Source organism: Ovis aries, chromosome 12 (genome assembly GCF_016772045.2).
Source record: "Ovis aries strain OAR_USU_Benz2616 breed Rambouillet chromosome 12, ARS-UI_Ramb_v3.0, whole genome shotgun sequence".
NCBI classification, from domain to species: Eukaryota; Metazoa; Chordata; class Mammalia; order Artiodactyla; family Bovidae; genus Ovis; species Ovis aries.
This window is the reverse complement of record NC_056065.1, coordinates 74461000-74481894: the sequence shown is the minus strand read 5'-3', so window position 1 is coordinate 74481894 and position 20895 is coordinate 74461000.

Genomic DNA, 20895 nt, shown 5'->3' with positions numbered 1-20895 from the left:
GGATTAAGGGGGAGGCAGAGAGGCGCTAAGGTCAAATGAGAGTTAACTGACGACGCTGGTGCCTGTGGCTGAGAAAGACAGTGAACTCTGGAGATTAGATGGATGAATGCTGGCGTTAAACCAAGTTTGTTTCAGATCTCCATTTGATAATTAGCTGATGTTATGGCTTCATTCCTAATCTCTGTCTCAGTTTGCTCATCTGCAAAATGGGGAGAGTTGATGTTCTTATCCTGTAAGACTGTTGTGAAGGATAAATGAGATAATATACATGTACTCGCATATCGTGTCAGTCAGTTCAGTCACTCCGTCCTGTCTGACCCTTTGAGACCCCATGGACTGCAGCACGCCAGGCCTCCTTGTCCATCACCAACTCCTGGAGTTCACTCAAACTCACGTCCACTGAGGTGGTGATGCCATCCAGCCATCTCATCCTCTGTCGTCCCCTTTTCCTCCTGCCTTCAATCTTTCCCAGCATCAGGGTCTTTTCCAAAGAGTCAACTCTTCACATGAGGTGGCCAAAGTATTGGAGTTTCAGCTTCAACATCAGTCTTTCCAATGAACACTCAGGACTGATCTCCTTTAGGATAGACTGGTTGGATCTCCTCGCAGTCCAAGGGACTCTGAAGAGTCTTCTCCAACACCATGGTTGAAAAGCATCAATTCTTTGGTGCTCAGCTTTTTTTTATAGTCCAACTGTCATATCCATACATGACCACTGGAAAAACCATAGCCTTGATTATACAGACCTTTGTTGGCAAAGTAATGTCTCTGCTTTTTAATATGCTGTCTAAGTTGGTCATAACTTTTCTTCCAAGGAGCAAGCATCTTTTAATTTCATGGCTGCAGTCACCATCTGCAGTGATTTTGGAGCCCCCCAAAATAAACTGTTTTAATAAATATAAATAATATAAATATAAATAATAAATAATTTATATATAATATATAATATATAAATATATAAAAATATATATTTATATATAAATATATAATATATAAATATATTTATAAATAAATATAAATATAAATAATAAATAAACACTGTTTCCACTGTTTTCCCATCTATTTCCCGTGAAGTGATGGGACCACATGCCATGATCTTAGTTTTCTGAATGTTGAGCTGTAAGCTAATTTTTTCACTCTCCTCTTTCACTTTCATTAAGAGGCCCTTTAAGCTTGTGCTTTCTCCAGCCCAGTGTTTCTCATGATGTACTTTGCATATAAGTTTAATAAGGAGGGTGACAATATACAGCCTTGACATACTCCTTTTCCCAAGTGGAACCAGTCTGTTGTTCCATGTCCAATTCTAACTATTGCTTCCTGACCTGCACAGAGATTTCTCAAGAGGCAGGTCAGATGGTCTGGTATTCCCATCTCTTTCAGAATTTTCCAGTTTGTTGTGATCCACACAGTCTTTGGCATAGTCAATAAAGCAGAAGTAGATGATTTTCTGGAACTTTCTTGCTTTTTTCATGATCCATCGGATGTTGGCAATTTGATCTCTGGTTCCTCTGCCTTTTCTAAAACCAGCTTGAACATCAGGAAGTTCACGGTTCATGTACTGTTGAAGCCTGGCTTGGAGAATTTTGAGCATTACCTTGCTAGCGTGTGAGATGAGTGCAATTGTGCGGTAGTTTGAGCATTCTTTGACATTACCTTTCTTTGGGATTAGAATGAAAACTGGCCTAGCACACTCCAAATGATAAGATATTATTTGAAATATACTTGTGCATTGATGACCCTGTGTAACTCCTTCCTCCGCTGCAACATCTGGCCATAGAATGATTTATTCATCACAACTGCTGGCTGAGTGTAGGGCCTGCTGAAGAATCATTTAAAAGAAAGAGCTCCAGGGTTGAGGGTCTTAAGTGGCAATGGAGATGAGAAAACACTGGTGTTAGAAAGGCGGATGAGTCACGAATTCCACTTTGCACAGCCAGTGTCTAGCTATTCATCTATTTATGCTCTGAGTCAACGAATAGTATTGCATCCATATTTGTGTGAGCTGCTGGGGATGCAACCCTTAAGAAAGTCGTGATCCTGACAGAGAAAGAAAAAGTAAAGTTTTGATCAGGACCATAAGGGGCAAGAAGGAAAAATCAGGGTGATGTGAGAATTAAAGATGAGGAAAATCTCTCTGCAGAGGAGGCATAAACAGAGAGCTGCAGGATAAACAGGAGTCAAGCAGGTGAAGTCTGAAGGAAGAGCAAACGTTGTATCAGGGACTCAGAGGCAGGGAAGAGCCCGGTGAGATCGGCGGGAATTAGGACCAACTTGCGTGGAGCAGAGAGAAAGAGGGAGGGGTGTGTGTGAAAATACAGCTGGTGAGGCAGGAATGGCCTGATCCTACCGGTCCCGCAGACAACATCAATGAGTTTAGCTTTATTTCTAAGAGCCGCAAGAAGCTAAGGAAAGGTTTACAGGAAAAAATAATGCTTCCTATAATTTTCTTCAGCCAGTATTTTGAGTGTAGTTGCAGGAGGTTCAGCCAGCTAAGATGTTGTAGAAGGGACAGAGGGCAAGGTCTTCACCACTGATTCCCACTGATGCCAGGCCCTGGACATCATGGGCAGCATGGTCAATGAGACAGTGAGTGGGAGATTCTTATCCTCAGAAATAGATGTGGATGGTTCCCTATGACAGACGTAGGACTCAGACAAGGATCAGGGAGCAGGTGGAACTTGACCTGAGTTGGGTTGTCCTCATGTCTGTATGCACAATGGTCTAAAATGATCTGGAGAGTATTTTGAATCCATGGAGAAAGTGCATCAACAGGGTAGCCAGCAATTGTTAAAAGTCTTCCTCTGTATCCATAATTCAATTTTGAATGACCACCCATGGTAAAAGGCATATTATTCAATAACAGATTTAAAAATCACTTTTATTCAACCATTTCTTTTGACCAATAGTAATAACAACCCTATTTTTTGAATGATTACTATATCCCAGGCATTGTAGGAACTGCTTTACACACATCATTTTATTTAAACTTCACAGCAATCTTGCAAATTAATTGTTATTAAGCCCTTTCATAGATGAGAAGACTAAGGACTAAATTAAGAAGAAATAGCTCATAAATGGTAGAGCTGGACTTTTTAAAATTTTTATGTTTACTTTATTTTGCTTTACAATACTGTATTGGTTTTGCCATACATTGACATGAATCAGCCACGGGTGTACATGAGTTCCCAATCCTGAACCCCCTCCCACCTCCCACCCCATATCATCTCTCTGGGTCATCCCCATGCACCAGCCCCAAGCATCCTGTATCCTGTATCGAACATAGACTGGTGATTCGTTTCTTACCTGATAGTATATAGAGCTGGACTTAAACTCAGGTTTACCTGAGTCTCATTTTCATTTCATGAGTAACTAAAAAAAATATAAATAAATAAAACTTGATGGAGCAAAATATCCTAACATTGATAACCTCATTTTTCCTAATATTGATTGCCTCATCCTGCCGCAATGCTTCCCAGATAAAGGAGAGGAGACCAAGAGGTTATGGAACTTAAAGAAATGGAGACTTGAACTTCAGCCACATTGAAAAGAACCAAGGGAGACAGGTGAAATTACTTTTATTTTTATACTTTATTTGACCCAATATTTCGAATGTATCATTTCAATGTAGAAACAATATAATAATTGGGGCTTCCCTGGTAGCTTAGAGGGTAAAGTGTCTGCCTGCAATGCAGGAGACCTGGGTTCAATCCCTGGGTCAGGAAGATCCCCTGGAGAAGGAAATGGCAACCACTCCAGTACTCTTGCCTGGAAAATCCCATGGACAGAGAAGCCTGGTAGACTACAGTCTATGGGATCGCAAAGAGTTGGACATGACTAATACAATAATTATCAGCACAATATTTTATGTTCACTTTTCATACTTACCCTTCAAGCCCATTGCCCATTTGTATACTTACATAAAACAGTCATTACATTTCAAGAGCTTGGCACATGGTAGCCCCTTTCTAAGCTCTCTCTCGTCCCTAAATTTCAGTCACAGAATATGGAGGATATCTACTTTAAAATCTCCACATTAAATTCAGCAGGCTCTTTCCAGTTTGCTTTGTTAGGCATTACATAGTCAAGGGGAGCTTATTTTCTTATCTCATTACATTCCATAGATCACAGTTCAGAGAATTTTCCTTTTCTGAGTCATGGACAGAGGAGACCATAAAGCACCCTGAATGGCAGGGTGACTCAAGCCCCGCTCCCTCCCGGACATCAGGAGTTGATGGCACATTTACTGTGAGGGCAGATACGCCCTGAGGTCTGTGTGTACTACAGGAGAGTTCATTGGTTTTATGGATCTTATTGTCCGAACGATTGGGAAGAGGCAGCTAATTTATTTGGGAGGGAGGTCTGGTTCCAAGTGGAAAATAGAATGAATAGTTGATGTCACCTTTATAAGATGATTAGCTTGTTTTTAGCTTTTAAAATTATAGCTGAGAATTAAGACAGGAGTTGGCTTAGATTAGAAACTGAGCTTGAAGAAGTTACTTTGGTCTTTCTGCCCAAATTTCTCTGGGCAGGACTGCTCAGCACCCTTCATTCCCTCGTTCTTCTTCAATTTCCCTCCTTTTGGAACCGCCTCCACTTCGTTTGCAAGCTGATTTCACGATGGGGCAGAAATGTCAATCAATCTTTTGGCCATCAGTAGGAGAGCATCCCCAATCTACATTAGTCGGCTGGGCTGGTTTCCAGAGCATCGTCTCCTGCAGATGAATTATTACCAAAACGTTACCACTGTCAGCAATTCTGTGCTGCACAACTTCCTATTATTATTTTTTTTGGTGGACAACATTGAAATTTTAAACAGTTCAATCTTGCTTAAGTAATGTGAATTTGGTGGCTCTAGAAACAACTTTTGCCTCATTGGTGAGATTCCACCCACAACAGTGTGGGCTTAAATGCAGGCAGGGAGTGGGGTCTTGTACAAATGGAAACCCAGAGACAGCTTTGATTTGTTTTCCGTTTTCTGATTTCATCCACTTCCCACCCCTACTTCTCTTTCCCTTTATTGTCAATGGCAAAATGAGGCTTCTTGTCTCATGAGGTTTGGGTAACGGAGGAGAAGTGGAAGGAGCGGTGGATAAATCAGCTTGACATCAGCAGGGTCATGTTGTGTAGCTCTGGTCTTCTCTCACCAAAGAACTCGTGTGCCCAGGACCACTGAGTGCAGCCGGCTGTCTCTGTGATTCATCTGGACTCCACACTATCAGGGGGTAATAGATCTAGCTTGGGAACTCACAAACAGAATGAGATGGCTTTTGTCTCTTTTAAAACTCTGGCAAAATGGGTCATTTATCATTCTGTGTGTGTGTGTGTGTGTGTGCGCATGCACACGTCCATGTGTGTATGTGTGTGTTTAATAGAGACTTTGGGGAGCACAGGGCCACAGTTGGAATTCAGTTGCTGATATTGGGTAGGGGAAGTCTGTTAAATCAGGTGGATCAGCCAAAAGTCCAGTTATACTCGACCAGGGAGACCAGGGTTGGCTGGTGGCCGAGTTGCAGTTATACAGAAAAGAACTAATATCCCAAAGGTACCAAAAAAGAGAGAGAAAGAGAGAAAATTTCAAATCCTAGGCCAAATATCAGAAACCAGTGGAGGTACGGAAGTTCAGAAATGGAACCAGGAAGCAGAAGTGGGGACGTGATGAGACTGTGCCGGAAATGAGAACTTGGGTTGCTGAGGAAGTCCCTGGCCTTGACATTGGGCTCTTCACAGCCTTCCTGTGTGGGCAGGAACCAGGGTTAGCTAGCTTAGGACTCAGAGGAAAAGGTGGTGAGTGTGACCGCCTCAGGCAAACTGAGGAGGTGGAAAGAGAAATGACTCCCGTGGTTGATATTTGCTTCCCTCTGCGCCCTCCTGAGGAGGGTGATGTTAGACACAGCTCTGGGCACCGTGGCCCATCTCCCTGACTGCTCTCTCTGGAATCTCACACGTGTAGTTTTTTACCATGAGTGTGCTTAGACACGTGTTCGGGTTATAGAAACACTTTCCCATAGGGTCCTGTGATCTCACAGCATACATCTCGTCTAAGTGTCTCAATCCCTGTTCCTCCTTAGTGAAGGGTCTCGATTTTGACTACAGGTCACTCCATTCCTGAGCCAAATTCAGGAATGTAGGTAGGACCCATGCAAAAATCCTCACCGTGCACTGAGCTGGAAGAAGAATCAGTCTGCTTTGTGAGGCCTTGGATCAAGCAATTTAGCTACATAGACTCCTGGTTTTCCAGGAGTTCTTTCTCCTAGGTGGGCCTTGGATCCCATGACCTATTCCTGGGGATTTAAGTAAGCCTTCAAACTATGGAGCTTCTCACTGCTCTCCAGTGCAGGGTTGGTCCACAGGGCACTCTGCTAGGGTCTTGGACTTCTCTGAAACCAGTCACCTCTGGGGCTGTCCTCAGGGGAAAGGCCTCCTTGATCTTGAACTGAACTTTTCCCCTGATTGTTTTCACTGGGGGTGTCAGGGAAGGAGCGTGGGGGTGGGCCCTGCCATCTAGATTGGCCCCTGCTTTAATCCTCAAGTCCTAGGCAAACTGTGGCTGGCTAGGTCACCTCTGATGATTGTAGCAGATTCCAATTATGGATATTTATGTTTTCTGTTCAAAAGCATAATAACACTCCATGCCAGTTTATCTTGGTAAACCTTAAATCTTTGTTTAGTTCCCTGGAAAACGGAGCCTGAGGCATAACTTGTGGTGAATGCTTTATGGTATGTTCGTGGAAGAGGTAATCCCAGAGAAGCAGGATGGAGGTGGAGAGGAACCGACACAGGGCAGGAAGAAAGCCGAGTAGAAGGCAGCACGTGGTCAAACCGGCCACGGCTTCACCAGAAAACGTGGCCATGTGTGCCGACCTTGCGGACTCCAGCCCACCAGGTTCCTCTGTCCGTGGGATTTCCCAGGCAAGAATACCAGAGTGGGTAGCCGTTCCCTTCTCCAGGGGGTCTTCCTAACCCAGGGATCGAACCTGGGCCTCCTGTATTGCAGGCAGATTCTTTACTGTCTGAGCCACCAGGGCGAGGTATATTTGCCTAAAAGAGTTGACATTTATGAATGCTTACCTTAAAGGAAAACCAATTTCTTATATATATTAACTCACTTGTTCTTAATAGTAATGCTATTAGTAGCTCTGTTTCATGGCAAAGGAGATGAATGTACAGAGATGGTTGAAGGTAGTTGAAAACACATTTGAACCCAAAGAGTCTGGCTGTTGAGCCTATGTACCCAACCATGCCATCGTATTTCATACTGACTTTCACTGCAATGAGCTGTTTTTGTATGTTAAAAGTCCTTGGTATAAATGTAGCAGCAGCCTTGGTAAAGGGATTCAGGACTCCTATAAAACCTACTGGAGGTTTGACGCATAGATTTACAAAATTAACATGCTTATGAATGAACTCCCACAAGGAGAGTAGGTCTAAATTTTGGCTTAGGCATGCATAGGTTAGAAAGTTCCTATAGGTGATTCTTATCAGCCATGAGGATTGAGAACCATGCTTACATCTTTCCACCTAGACCTAAGCTAGGAAGTAAAGCTGGGAGAGATATCCTAACATTCTTCATAATGGAATAGAAGAGGCTTTTCCCTAGCTCATTGAGCCAAGTTCTACATCCTCTTCCTTAATCTCTTTGCCAGCAGCCTCTTGGTGGTGCTGGTACTGTGTATGTGTGTGTGTGTGTGTGTGTTCATATGTCTTTCTGGCCTCTCTGTATTTTGCTCACTGCAGTTCTGTTTGGATAAATATATATGCCCTGAAATGTTTCAAGGAACATAAATAGGATATGTTGAATTTGACAGAATATCACAAAATATTTCTGTTCACACCGGGCTTTGTTATTCTCCTTAGAAATACGTGTGTGTTGACGCACACAAAGCCTCCAACCTTACTTGTGTGTGTGAAGTTATCTGACAATGTTTCTAACATTTAATAAATGTTATCTAGAGCCAGGGCTGTTCTTTGGGAACATGGTACAGAGAATGTCTTATAAGGCATTAGTAATGCATTCTTGACTGATGATGCTGTAACAAGCTGTTCCTAGAACAGATTCATTATAACACAGAGATAATGTTAGAACAATGGATTTTATTCTCGGCAAATGCACATACCGGAAAGAAAATCAGTTAACAATTGTAGAGTGGGACGTGTGTGAGCGTGTGTGTATGTGTATATGTTTGTGCACGTTTATATCCCGAAGGCAAATGAAAATGGCATTGCTATTTAAAACCTCCAGAAAAAAGTCGGGGAGTCAGGCCTTGGTATGTAAATCTGGTCACCTGTGTGGTCACCCTTCGTAACCAACCTGGTAAGTCACTAAAACCTAAAAGTAGAGTATATTTCATCATTTTACAGGTGAGGAAACTGGGACCAGTAGAAACTAATTGCTAGTTGGAGATAAAGCTAGGATTTTACCTTTCTGTTAGATCTTCCAGCAGCTTCTCAGGCCTAGATGGTAAATTTTTAAGGTGCTCAGGAGAACTCTTTAAGGCAAGGCCTTTGGGGCTCTCTCTCTCACTGGCTAAGAAATATGTTTTTATAATGCAGATTCCCCAATTCTTTGGACTCTAAATTGAATATCTGATTATATTGTCCTGGGCGGCCTTGATCTTGTCTTCCGCAATCGTGGGGAATTGGATTAATAGGCAAATGTTGTCTTCAGTTTCACAAAAGGGGAAACGTGAATGATAAAAACTACAGGCCAGTGATCTTGATGTTCACTCTTAGAAAAATCCTAGAGTGTATTATTAAGCAGATGGTCTGTGAACACACAAAATGTAAAGAGTTGACTATTGGAAGCATCCATGATTTCCTACAAGATAGCCATGCTGAACGTCCTTAGCTCCTTTTTTTTTTTTTGATATTTTTATTAGTCTGGCAGACAGGAATGGTGGTGGTGGGCTGGGTGGTGGAGACACAGAATGACGGTATAGTTAAACTGACAGGGTTTCTCCTGGTATCCTCTGGAATGACCTGGAAAATACAGGCTGTGTGTGAATTTAAGGCTGATAGTGCAACGCCATTCAAAAGGGAGTTAGTTGATCTCTGGAATGATATCTAAGGGGAAGGAGGTCTCTAGGAGCACCTCAAAGGTTTTCGCCTGTCTCTGTCATGTTTCAAGAATTTATCAACGACTCAGATGAAACATTGACCCTGTGCCTATCGAATTTGTGATGACAAGAGGCAGAGGTCAGTTAATATGACAAATGATATAAACAAGTCTCAAAAGATCTTGATATCTGGAAAGATAGGTTGAAAGCAACAAGATAAATTTTACAAGGATTAAAGTAGAGCCTTCGTTTTCAGGTTTGAAAGGCAGCTTGACTTTGCAAATAGAGGATAAGGAAGAAGTGGTTTGAACACAGTTTATAAAAGAAACGTTTGGGTGAGGTTCAGATGACCATAGACTTTATCAGGATATACACGTATACTTCTCTGCCCTGTTGTTTATACATGTATGAATAACATGAGGGCCTGCCCTCTGCTCTCCTAGTTGGAGCTGCTCAGAGCCCTCTGGTCAGTTCTGGGCTCCATGTACTCAGGGAGGACACTGACAGACAGAAGGATGGGGACCAGAATGCTGAGAAATGTCCGGGTGTCTTGTCAACACAAGATTGATTGCACTGGCAATGAATTTAGAAAGAGAATACTTCAGGAAGCAGTAACAGCTGGCTTTAGGTATTTGAAAGTGTCCCATGGAGAAGATGAATTGGATTATTCAGTCGTGTTCCAGAGGACAGAACTGGGGTCTGTGAATGGTAGGAAAGGGAAATGGATATGCACTCAACACACAGAAGATTAGAAAAATAGCTGGCAGCATCTAGATGTGGACAAGGCAGACTTCCGAATTAGCTGGCTTCTGATCACTGTAGGCTTAAGAGCAGAGGTTAGGTGACCAGCTGAGGACCAGATGCTGCTGCTGCTAAGATTCTCGCCCAGAATGGGTGGGCGGGCTAGGGGATCTTGCTGATGGCTCCCAACTCTAGGATTAGTTTGTTCTCTGAGTCAAGCCACCTCTGCTGACCCTTAAAGGGTGCTTAACCCTGATTATGGAAGCCCCTGTCACATTGTCCAGGCCCTACTCCGTAACTCTATAGGAGAAGATGGAAAAGGGGAAAATAAATAGCTTTAGGGAGAACTGGGGTTGTCAGAAAGTTCGGTTTGTTCCAGGTTCTCGGCGCTGAGCTCTACAGAGAGCAACTGCCCCTCCAGACAGCCCAGATGCCGGAGGAGATTCCTGTACTTCAGATGAAAAGGAGAACGGTCACTTCTTTGAAGTGCATGTATCAAAGCCTTAATAAGAGCTAATAAAACCGTTATGTTGGGTTCACATCTCCTGAGAATAACAAGTCAAAGCCTCCCTGAGGAAAGAAACTTATATAACTGTTCTTATGATTTCCACTTTCCCCACATCAATCCTTAATTAAAAGACCACAATAATTATTTTGTATTCACTGTAGAATATTAATTAAATCTTAATTTATCTGTCCAGATTTTTTTTTTCAGCAATGAAGTGGCTAAAAACTGAACACAAGGTTGAGCCACCTGCGTGAACACCTGGGCAGGGGGGCTCCTGGGAATCTTTGCTGTCCCACAGCTTCTAACAGTGTGGCAGTGAATTCTTTCATCCATGAAGGGTTCACATCTCCAGAACGATTTTGCCCAGACAAGGACTGGTCACCTCTCGGAGCTCCAGGTGTACTGACTACCAGTCTTTGGAAGAAGGGACTGTCGTGGGCATAAAGAGTAAAGAGGGAGGCTGGCAGCTCAAATACCCAGAACCAGAGACAGTCCAGGTGGCCAGCATCGGGTGAGCAGGAGAGGTTTGGTGGAAAGGAAGAAAAACCTAGAAAAACGGATGGCTTCGGTGCCAGTTACATGCTAGGAAGTGGATGTTATGATCCTGAATACCCAGCTGAAGAATCCAAAGAAAAAATTCCCATCCCATGGTTGTTTAAGGTCATATACATTTTCAGTGGCTGGGCTGGGATTTGAATTTCATCCAGCCTAATCGGTTCTCACTACCCCACATAGACTCTAAATGTATATATTTTTCAGTCCATGAAGAGTGGCCAGGGGGATCCTTTCCAGAGTGGGGCATATGAGCTCACCTGTGAAGAGGACTCCAACACCAAGCTGCCACCTGCCATTCTGGTTCCCCAAGCATCAAAGGAGCTGTGTGCAGCCAGGCAGAAGAGGGGCTCAAGCCAGAGGGTCCTGGGGGCGGCGAGCACTCACAGTGACAGAAGGGCGTGCTCCCCACCAGCCCAGAGCTCTGGGGGAGCCTCAGGCTGAAGGGCAGTGCAGGGGAGCGCACGGCAAGAAGGGACTGGAGTCTAAGAGCCAGCTGGAGAGACGGAGACCGGGAGGACCCCTTCCTGGGCAGAGCCAATTGACCAAACCCTCAGGGGTGGAAGAGATCCCTTCCCGTGATGAGCCGCCAACCCTCAGGGGTGGAAGAGACCCCTTCCCCTGATGAGCCACCAACTGTTGTGAGTCAAGAAACTGAAGAGGAAGAAGAGGGACGTGGGGGGTAGTGGGCTGAAGGGGTGGTTGTGAGAAAGCAAGGGCGCGCCATGGACCCTGCTCTTTCGGTGAGGGAAAGGGGCCACTCCTGACGTCGCTTTTGATTCGTGGGACAAGTTGCAATTTATCTCACTTGTCTGCTCTTGGTGTCTAAGAATTTAAATATTGCTGTTTGGGGCTAAAATAGAAATGTGGGTTTTACTCTTGCACAGTAATTAGATGCCCATAAACAGGAAAAGGGGAAGAGGGTTTTGATGAGAAAATTCTAGGGAAATTGAATCCTCATTCATCCACCTCATTCCCCAACCAGGATGGAAGATACTAGCCCAGCTGGAGGCGCATCAGGGTCTGGGAGGGGGTCCTGCATTGTCTGCCCTCTCCCAGCTGCCTCTGGACCATGTTCTGAGTAAGCAGGTTGCCCATCAGTGCTGCAGGGAGGCGGCTTGGGATCCAAAATCTCAGTGCGTTCACACTCACATCTGTCTGTCTGACCAAAGTGCCCTGTGGACATCCTGTATCTTGCTTTTCTTCCTGCTTACAGCAAAGGGGCAACATAGCTGAACCCTTCCTTCATATTAACCCTTTGGGTCTTTCAAATTCCCCAAGTCCTCGGAGTCAATTGGGAAGCAGGGGGCGGTGATACAATCCTGGAGAATCTGGAAGCCTTGACTCTGGGGCTTCTCCGCAAGCCTGGCCTGATTCTACTCTCGGTGACTGATAGGAAGGACCGAGAGAACCATCACAGCTTTTCAAGACCAACAGGGATGGGGAAAATGATGAGAGGAAAGAGTTTGGGAAAAGCTTCCGGTCAGGTCAGCTGTTTGGCAGCTTACGCTTCTTCTGTGTGTTCCATATGCTCTCCCGAGGGCCAGGGCCCGTGTTCCCACAGGCGCCTGGGAGCAATGGTGCACATCTGTTTCCTAGGCTGCTCTTTGTGCTCAGGCCCCTGCAAGTCAACACAGCTTCTTCCAGGCAGACCCCATGGTGCTAGTGTGTAGTGTGCACTTTCTGAATGAAAAGCCCCCAGGTGGCTCCAGTGCTCTCAGGTGGGGTGGGAATCAAGGGCCCACCTGCCCAGGGGGAACCCTTTCTGAGCTAATTCGGAGCAGAGACTGAGCCTGCAGCACAGTCTTTGCTCTCCAAGCCTCTTGGAAGCCGTGCATCAGGGTCCTCCTGATGCCCTGGGGTCTGCCCCTCACCCCCTAATCCCAGGTTGTGGGGATTTTCTCTTCAGCCTGCTAAAGCTAGGTTCAGTCAGTTCAGTTCAGTTCAGTCACTTAGTCGTGTCCAACTCTTTGAGACCCCATGAATTGCAGCACACCAGGCCTCCCTGTCTATCACCAACTCCCGGAGTTCACTCAAACTCACGTCCATCGAGTCAGTGATGCCATCCAGCTATCTCATTCTCTGTCGTCCCCTTCTCCTCCTGCCCACAATCCCTTCCAGCATCAGAGTCTTTTCCAAGGAGTCAGCTCTTCGCATGAGGTGGCCAAAGTACTGGAGTTTCAGCTTTAGCATCATTCTTTCCAAAGAACACCCAGTACTGATCTGCTTTAGGATGGACTGGTTGGATCTCCTTATGGTCCAAGGGACTTGCGAGAGTCTTCTCCAACACCACAGTTCAAAAGCATCAATAATTTGGCACTCAGCTTTCTTCACAGTCCAACTCTCACATCCATACATGACCACAGGAAAAACCATAGCCTTGACTAGACGGACCTTTGTTGGCAAAGTAATGCCTCTGCTTTTGAATATACTGTCTAGGTTGGTCATAACTGTCCTTCCAAGGAGTAAGCATCTTTTAATTTCATGGCTGCAATCACCATCTACAGTGATTTTGGAGCCCCCCAAAATAAAGTCTGACACTGTTTCCACTGTTTCCCGTCTATTTCCCATGAAGTGATGGGACCACATGCCATGATCTTAGTTTTCTGAATGTTGAGCTTTAAGCCAACTTTTTCACTCTCCTCTTTCACTTTCATCAAGAAGCTTTTTAGTTCCTCTTCACTTTCTGCCATGAAGGTGGTGTCATCTGCGTATCTGAGGTTAGTGATATTTCTCCCGGCAATCTTGATTCCAGCTTGTGCTTCTTCCAACCCAGCATTTCTCATGATGTACTCTGCATAGAAGTTAAATAAGCAGGGTGACAGTATACAGGCTTGACGTACTCCTTTTCCTATTTGGAACCAGTCTGTTGTTCCATGTCCAGTTCTAACTGTTGCTTCCTGACCTGCATATAGGTTTCTCAAGAGGCAGGTCAGGTGGTCTGGTATTCCCATCTCTTTCAGAATTTTCCACAGTTAATTATGATCCACATGGTCAAAGGATTTGGCATAGTCAATAAAGCAGAAATAGATGTTTTTCTGGAACTCTCTTGCTTTTTCCATGATCCAGCAGATGTTGGCAATTTGATCTCTGGTTCCTCTGCCTTTTGTAAAACCAGCTTGAACATCAGGAAGTTCACGGTTCAGGTATTGCTGAAGCCTGGCTTGGAGAATTTTGAGCATTACTTTACTAGCGTGTGAGATGAGTGCCATTGTGCGGTAGTTTGAGCATTCTTTTCCAGTCCTGTGGCCACTGCTGAGTTTTCCAAATTTGCTGGCATATTGAGTGCAGCACTTTCACAGCATCATCTTTCAGGATTTGAAATACATCTCCTCTCAAGTCTCTGCTGGCCACCTTTAGCAACTGGTGTATGTAAATGCGATGGATTCTGCCAAGAAGAAAGGCCTGGCAGGCAAAAATCTCTTGGATGATACCTCTCCAGGCTGGGCAGACCACAAAACCCTGACAGCATGCAGGGTGCGAGTGCACTGGGTAGTTACCAAGCAATGGCCCCTTCTCCTCTCGGGGTGCCCTTCCCAGAGCTTTGACATTTATTTTGGGGTGGGGGGCTACTCACAGTTTATCTTTGATGTCTTTGACCCTCTAAACCTTGACCCTAAGAGGACTGGAGGGAGGACTTGTGACTCAGGAAAGAGCCATAGAGGCAAGGATTCTAGACTGGACTGTGATGTCTTAGGCAAAGCATGTTATTTAATTCTTGATGAGTCAGTTTTACTTCCTCTAAATTTGAGAGCATTTAACTCATTCATTTATTCATTCTCCTTAATATATGCTAATTTATATCCAGTGCTGTGCGGGGCTCTGTAGCAAATACAAAGGGAAGGAACAACAACATTTTAAATCACTGACTCAAAATATGCCTTTCTATGCAAAATATGCTGAGTACCAGCAGTACTGGCATCACTCGGAACCCTATTAGGAGTGCTTGAGTTCCGCTCCAGACTATGAATCAGAAACTGCATTTTGACAGGATCCTCTCACTGATTTGTACGCCCATTAACGTTTGAGAAATACTGACGATGTGGATAACACTGTGTCCTCTGCTTTAGTACACGCCATCTCAGGATACACGTTCCTCTCCATAAGGTGCTCGTAATCAAGGACAAGAGAAATGGATTCTGACAGATCCCCATTCGACAGTGTAGTGAACATCTTTACCGAGAAGGGAATAGGATACGATGGGAATTCGGAGGAGTAAGTGATAACTTGCGGCATTGTTTCAGTCATTCGCTCTACAAAGACTTGAACACTTGCTGTAAGCCAGGTACTTGACTGCCTGCTGCGAAATGCAAATAATGCTAGAACTATTCTATTTTTATGGAGCTTAACTTCTAGTGGGTAAAGACAGGTAATAAACAAGTACTATGCATACATTATATATATATTATATATACATATATTTTATATATATATATATTATATATATATATATATAATTCCACGTAATGATGAGCGCTGTGAAGGCAACAAAGAAGGGGATATGATAGCGACTCGGGTGAGGTACTGGAAGCTACTGGCTTGGTCCAGATATGCCTCTTTGAGGAGTTGAAATCTACATATGATGAGGAAACCATCATGGGAAGATCTGAGCTGTGGGGCTCGGGAGAAGAAGGGGATAGGGAGGGTGGACAGAAAAAGGAAGGCTTCATGAAGCAGAAGAGTCTGACCTTATCCTGGTGCAGCAGGAACTGTCGGGAGCTTGGTAAGAGGTGAAAGCATAGGAGCTGTGAGGAGCCAGCTTTTGTAGGGCTATGTGGGCTGTGGTGAGGGTTAGAGTGAAATTTCCTCTGAGTGCAATGGTAATAATACACATTGATATATAATTAAAACACAGGATTTGGCTGTTGTGTGAAGACTAGACCATGGGTAAGGCGGTCAGCGGGGAGACCAGGTAGGAAGCTCTGGCAGAAGTGCAGGCAAGTGATACCAGTGGCCTGGACTAAAATGGTAGGTGTGGACACAGAGAATGGTGGGTGGATTGGGGATACGTTTTGGGAGGAGCATCAAAAGCACCTGGGAAATATCTTTCAGGAAAGGTTATAGGCTAATGAGATGGGCTTTGAAGAATAAGTACGGATTCACTAGGCAGACTTTCAAATTCTGAGCTTAGAAGACAAAAAGTCTGGGGTCACGTATTTTGGAAGAACAAGTGTCCTTCATGGCATTCTTCTAAAAAAAAAAGAGGGAAAATACTCTAAAATACATATTTCTCATGGCTATGCAGTTATTTCCATTCACGATGATAGCCCTCAAATGTGGGGTAACTTTCCTCCTTTCTGAGCAAGGTTCTCCAAATCCCTCTACCAAGCTCCATGTTTCAAAGACCTCACTAAGCACTTGGGAGAGAAGAAAGGTCTCTCTTTTTTCCTTCCAGTAGATCAGTGGTTGGTCCTAGATTTGCTTATGTACACCTTCTCTTAGAAGAGACTATTTTGGTCTTGTGAGCAGTATGTTTTCAGTTCTAAACTCCAGAGCTGCCCCAGAAACCACTCAATCCAACCAGGAAAATAAATGTGAATATCACTAACTCAGCAGCCTGGCAGCTGCAGACGATCCCATTATGTCAATCACCATCAGCAGTTCACTGTAACTGGCGGGCTGTCATTCTCCTGGAGATTAATTGCTAGGAACCTGTGGTATATATTAATAGATCATTTATTCAGATTGATCTTTCACCCATTGATCTTCAATCTCTGCACATGCCCAGGTAGCTATCATTCTGCGATCTGACTTCTGGGGCCAATCTTTACTCTAAAAGACCCTCCTGGGATTTCTTGGCAAGCAGAGTAGCCCCATGAAGGCTCCAGGTCCACAGACCACAGCTGCAGTCAGTCTCCTTCCCTCCCCAGAGAGCCAAGGTGCGTTGCTGTTTCCTGCCTTTCTGCAATTCGATGTTTCATATCTTAAGCTCCAAATCTGCAATCAAAGCACTGCTGTCGGGGTGTGATCTGAATCACCCCTTGAATACCTCTACAGCTTCCTTCTTATAAATGTGAGCTCTTTCCTCATCCCCCTGCTTTCTCTGTGCCGCTCTCATCATTGGACCAGAGAGAGAACCCGAGGTTCACCCCAATCCTTCAGCTGCTGCTGCTGCTAAGTCACGACAGTCGTGTCTGACTCTGTGTGACCCCATAGATGGCAGCCCACCAGGCTCCCCCGTCCCTGGGATTCTCCAGGCAAGAACACTGGAGTGGGTTGCCATTTCCTTCTCCAAAGCATGAAAGTGAAAGTGAAGTCTCTCAGTGTTGCCCGATTCTTTGTGACCCCATAGACTGCAGCACGCTAGGCTTCCCTGTCCTTCACCATCTCCTGGAGCTTTTTCAAACTCATGTCCATCAAGTTGGTGATGTTATCCAACCATCTCATCCTCTGTTGTCCCCTTCTCCTCCTGCCTTCAGTCTTTCCCAGCACCAGCGTCTTTTCTGCTAAGTCGGCTCATCGTGTCAGGTGGCCAAAGTATTGGAGCTTCAGCTTCAGATGTCTGTTATGGGCTGTATGCATATGCTGAAGTTTTAACTCCAGTATCTCATCATGTGCTGTCTTTGGAGACAGGGCCTTTAAAGAGATAATTCTGGTGAAGCGAGGTGGGCCCTAATCCAACTGGACTGGTGTTAAGGATAAAAACAGATTAGCATACGGATGTGTGTACACGTGGCGGAAAGGCCATGTGAGGACAGAGTGAGGAGGCAGCCATCTGCAAGGCGCAGAGAGAAACTCAGAATGGAACCAACTCGACTGACACCCTGATCTTGGACTCCCAGTTCTAAACCTGCGAATAAGGACATTTCTGTTGTTCTGAGTCACCTAGCCCATGGTACTCTGCTCTGGCAGCCAGAGCTGATGGGCACGCCATCTTTCAAGTCTCTTGATAATTGCATCTTTTCTAAAGAATTTCTTGAACTCTCTGATTAGCTTAGGCCATCCTACTGTCTGTTTCCACATCTCTGTCTTTTTACTGCTCCAACACTCATCATGCTACACTTTAATTACTAACTTAATTGTTCATTTTAAACAGTCTGTCAGCTCCACAAGACCAGGGTCAAGTCAATCTTGTTTATTCCTCATCTAGGTATGAAAAATAACCCTAATTGTTGTAGCAGATAAACCTACACATCTCAGCAACTCAGCAGAGACGTCCATTTCTCATTCATATCACAGTCTAACCTGGTCCCAAGATTCAAGGACTCAAGTCTCCATCTGCGGCTGCAGGCTCCTCTGGATCCCTGAAGGACTTCTGATTCACCTGGTAGGTGTGGAATGAAAAAGTGGTCATTGGTAGGAGGTTTCTACCAGTCAGCATTGAAAGTGGAGTGCCTCACTTCTGCTCACATTCCATTGGCCAGAACTCAAGCCACATGGCTTTGTGTAACTGCAAGGGAAGCTGGGAAGTGTAGTCCAGTTGGATGCTTAGGAAGCAAAGGAGAGCATGGATATTGGTGAACACCAGAAATTTATGCCATCTATCTCTGGCACCAATCATAGTGTCCAAGTCATAGTAGGTACTTTAGCAATGTTCTAATTAATTAACACATTAACCTCCACAGGTCATGCACTGGGCCTTAGATGAAACTTGGATAGGATGGTTTAGAATCACAGGCCCAGCTTCTCTCCTTGGGGCATGCATACATGCTTAGTTGCTCAGTCATATCTGATTCTTTTGCAACCTCATGGACTGTAGCCCACCAGGCTCCTCTCAAAAATCTCTATAAAAGGAACAATCCAAATAAAGGATTATGTCATCTCCAGCCTCTTAACAAGAACAGGCAGCTTAGTACGTGTTTCTGCCATTTTGCTACGGTTATTTGACTCTGAGTGATTGTCCTGTAAACTCCTGGAGAGTAAAACATCAGCCATCTGGGTAGACAGTTTCAAGCCCAGTGTCTGGCGCATCTTCAGCTTCCTTTCAGCCAGCATTTATTGAGCACTTACTATATGCTGTGCTAAGTGCTTTGCATCCACAAGCTCATTCAACTGTCCCATGAAGTGGCCGCAGTGACTGTCTGCTTTTCAATATCATGATACTCGGTGCTCAAAGAGCTGAAGATAACTTGCCCAGCATCCCAGAACCAACTAAGTGGTCAAAGTAGGCTGCAGAGTCAAGTGGCTAAGATTTCAAAGCTCCAGCTCTTAAAGCTGCCTCTCCTGCTTATTGAGAGGAGACTGGTCATGGGCATGAGAAGCTAGGTCTGCCGACCTTGCGAGCGGGTGAATACTGTCCTGCTTGGCCATCGTCTTAATTTTGAGAGTATGCATCTCCTTGCTTTTTTGAGGATGGGCTGCCTTTAATACCTCTTAGAACACCTAGCAGAGAGCCCTCTGCGAAGAAGATTCTCGATGTCTGTCTCTCTTCTCTACAAGGTTTTTGAACCAGGACCTAAGGAAGGGAAGGAGCAGCCACCCTGCCTCTCCTGGCCTGTGAGTGTCTCCTTCCCCGAGTGCCCACGCACAGTCCGCCATCACCCCCTGCTCAGCCACGCCACCCAGAGCTCTTCTTGGAGGATTTTCTTTCTCTTTCTGTAAACAACAGGGACAGATGGTGGCTCCTAGAATACTTTGTGAGCAAAGGACACTTCTTCCCATTTCTGAGATGGATGTTGATGGTACAGGGAGGGACCCAGAGGTTTCTGATAGAATTTTTACCTTGAGATTTAGATAGGAAAGAAGAAAAATTCACAGTAAATCAAGTCCTCTCAGGAAATACGACTTATGTATCTGTCTTCCTAGGCATCCTCCTGCATCATTCTGAGCCCAGCTCTTTCACAGAGTCCATGGCCCATTTCTTGCAGCCAGTGAAGCCCAGCAGTAGCGGTACTCAGTTACTACTGCCGCGGTTACAGCTCCTGGGAAGCAGAGATGGAGGACTATGTGAATCCTTTCTCAAATTCATCCTGTAATGAAAAAAAAAAAAAAAGAGAGAGAGAGAGAGAGAGAGAGAGAGAGAGAGAGAGAAATTAAAAAAAAAAGTTGGATACATTTTGCCCAGGATATTTTGTTAGTGGGCTTTCCTGGCAGATAATTCACCAAAAAAAAAGTAAATAATTTAGTGTTCTTTTTGCATCATTTGGCACAAGCGAAGCCCCCTCCTGTGTGAGCACTTGGTTGAATTATTTCTCGCGACTGGCTTTCCTGTCCCTGCAATGAGGAAGGCTGCAGGGCTCCAGCTGGAAATGGTAGGGAGGTCGGGCTCTGCTGTCTCACACATGCAAGGGGCTCTCTCTTCTCCTTCAGGTAGGGGGGCTAGAGCGGGCATAATAAATAAGGGAGGGGTGGGTCAGGCAACATGGTAGGTACTTGCGCAGATTTCTTTTTTTGGTGAGGTGAGAAGGAGGATTTTCAGCAGCTCCAAGGAGATCCTGAATTGGTCCGTGGCTCCTCCATGTGTAAGGAGAGCTTAGAGAAGTTCTCAGTGCAACATGAATTCAAGCTCGAGCTTGGCAGGAGCCCCTTGGGGATAGCAGGTACGGAGGGGGCTGAAGAAAGACGTTCTCCAGTCACCCCAAGTTCATTTCCACTTCAGGCTGAGGGCCAAGGGGAAGCTCTGTCTCATCTGATTTGGTTTAAATCGAGGTCATCCATCCCAGGTGAGCTGCATTGCAGGCCTTTTCCTTGCTGATGTCCAAAGGCTGAATGCGGGCTTCAGGAAGGCTTGAGGGCTGTCTTGCCTGCTAACACTGATTTTATGATATGCTAAACATAACATTCAATAGCTATTACTTCCACTGTCAGAGAAACAACTTGAGCCATCTATCTTCCTCCTCAGACTATATTACATTTCTTCCTACAAATGACAACGCATTATAATATCTTTTATTATAATATTACTTATTTATCGCCAAAGGTTTTCTGGCATTAATGCTGAGGGCTCTCATCCTTTATCTGCTTTTTGGTTTGTTTGTTATGAATGTCACATTTTATTTATCAAGATGGGCTCTGCGCAGAATTTGTGGAGATGGACTCTGATTTACTTCTTATGCAAACCTGAGCTTTTATCCCATTAGATTTCTCAGCATGCTAGGAGAA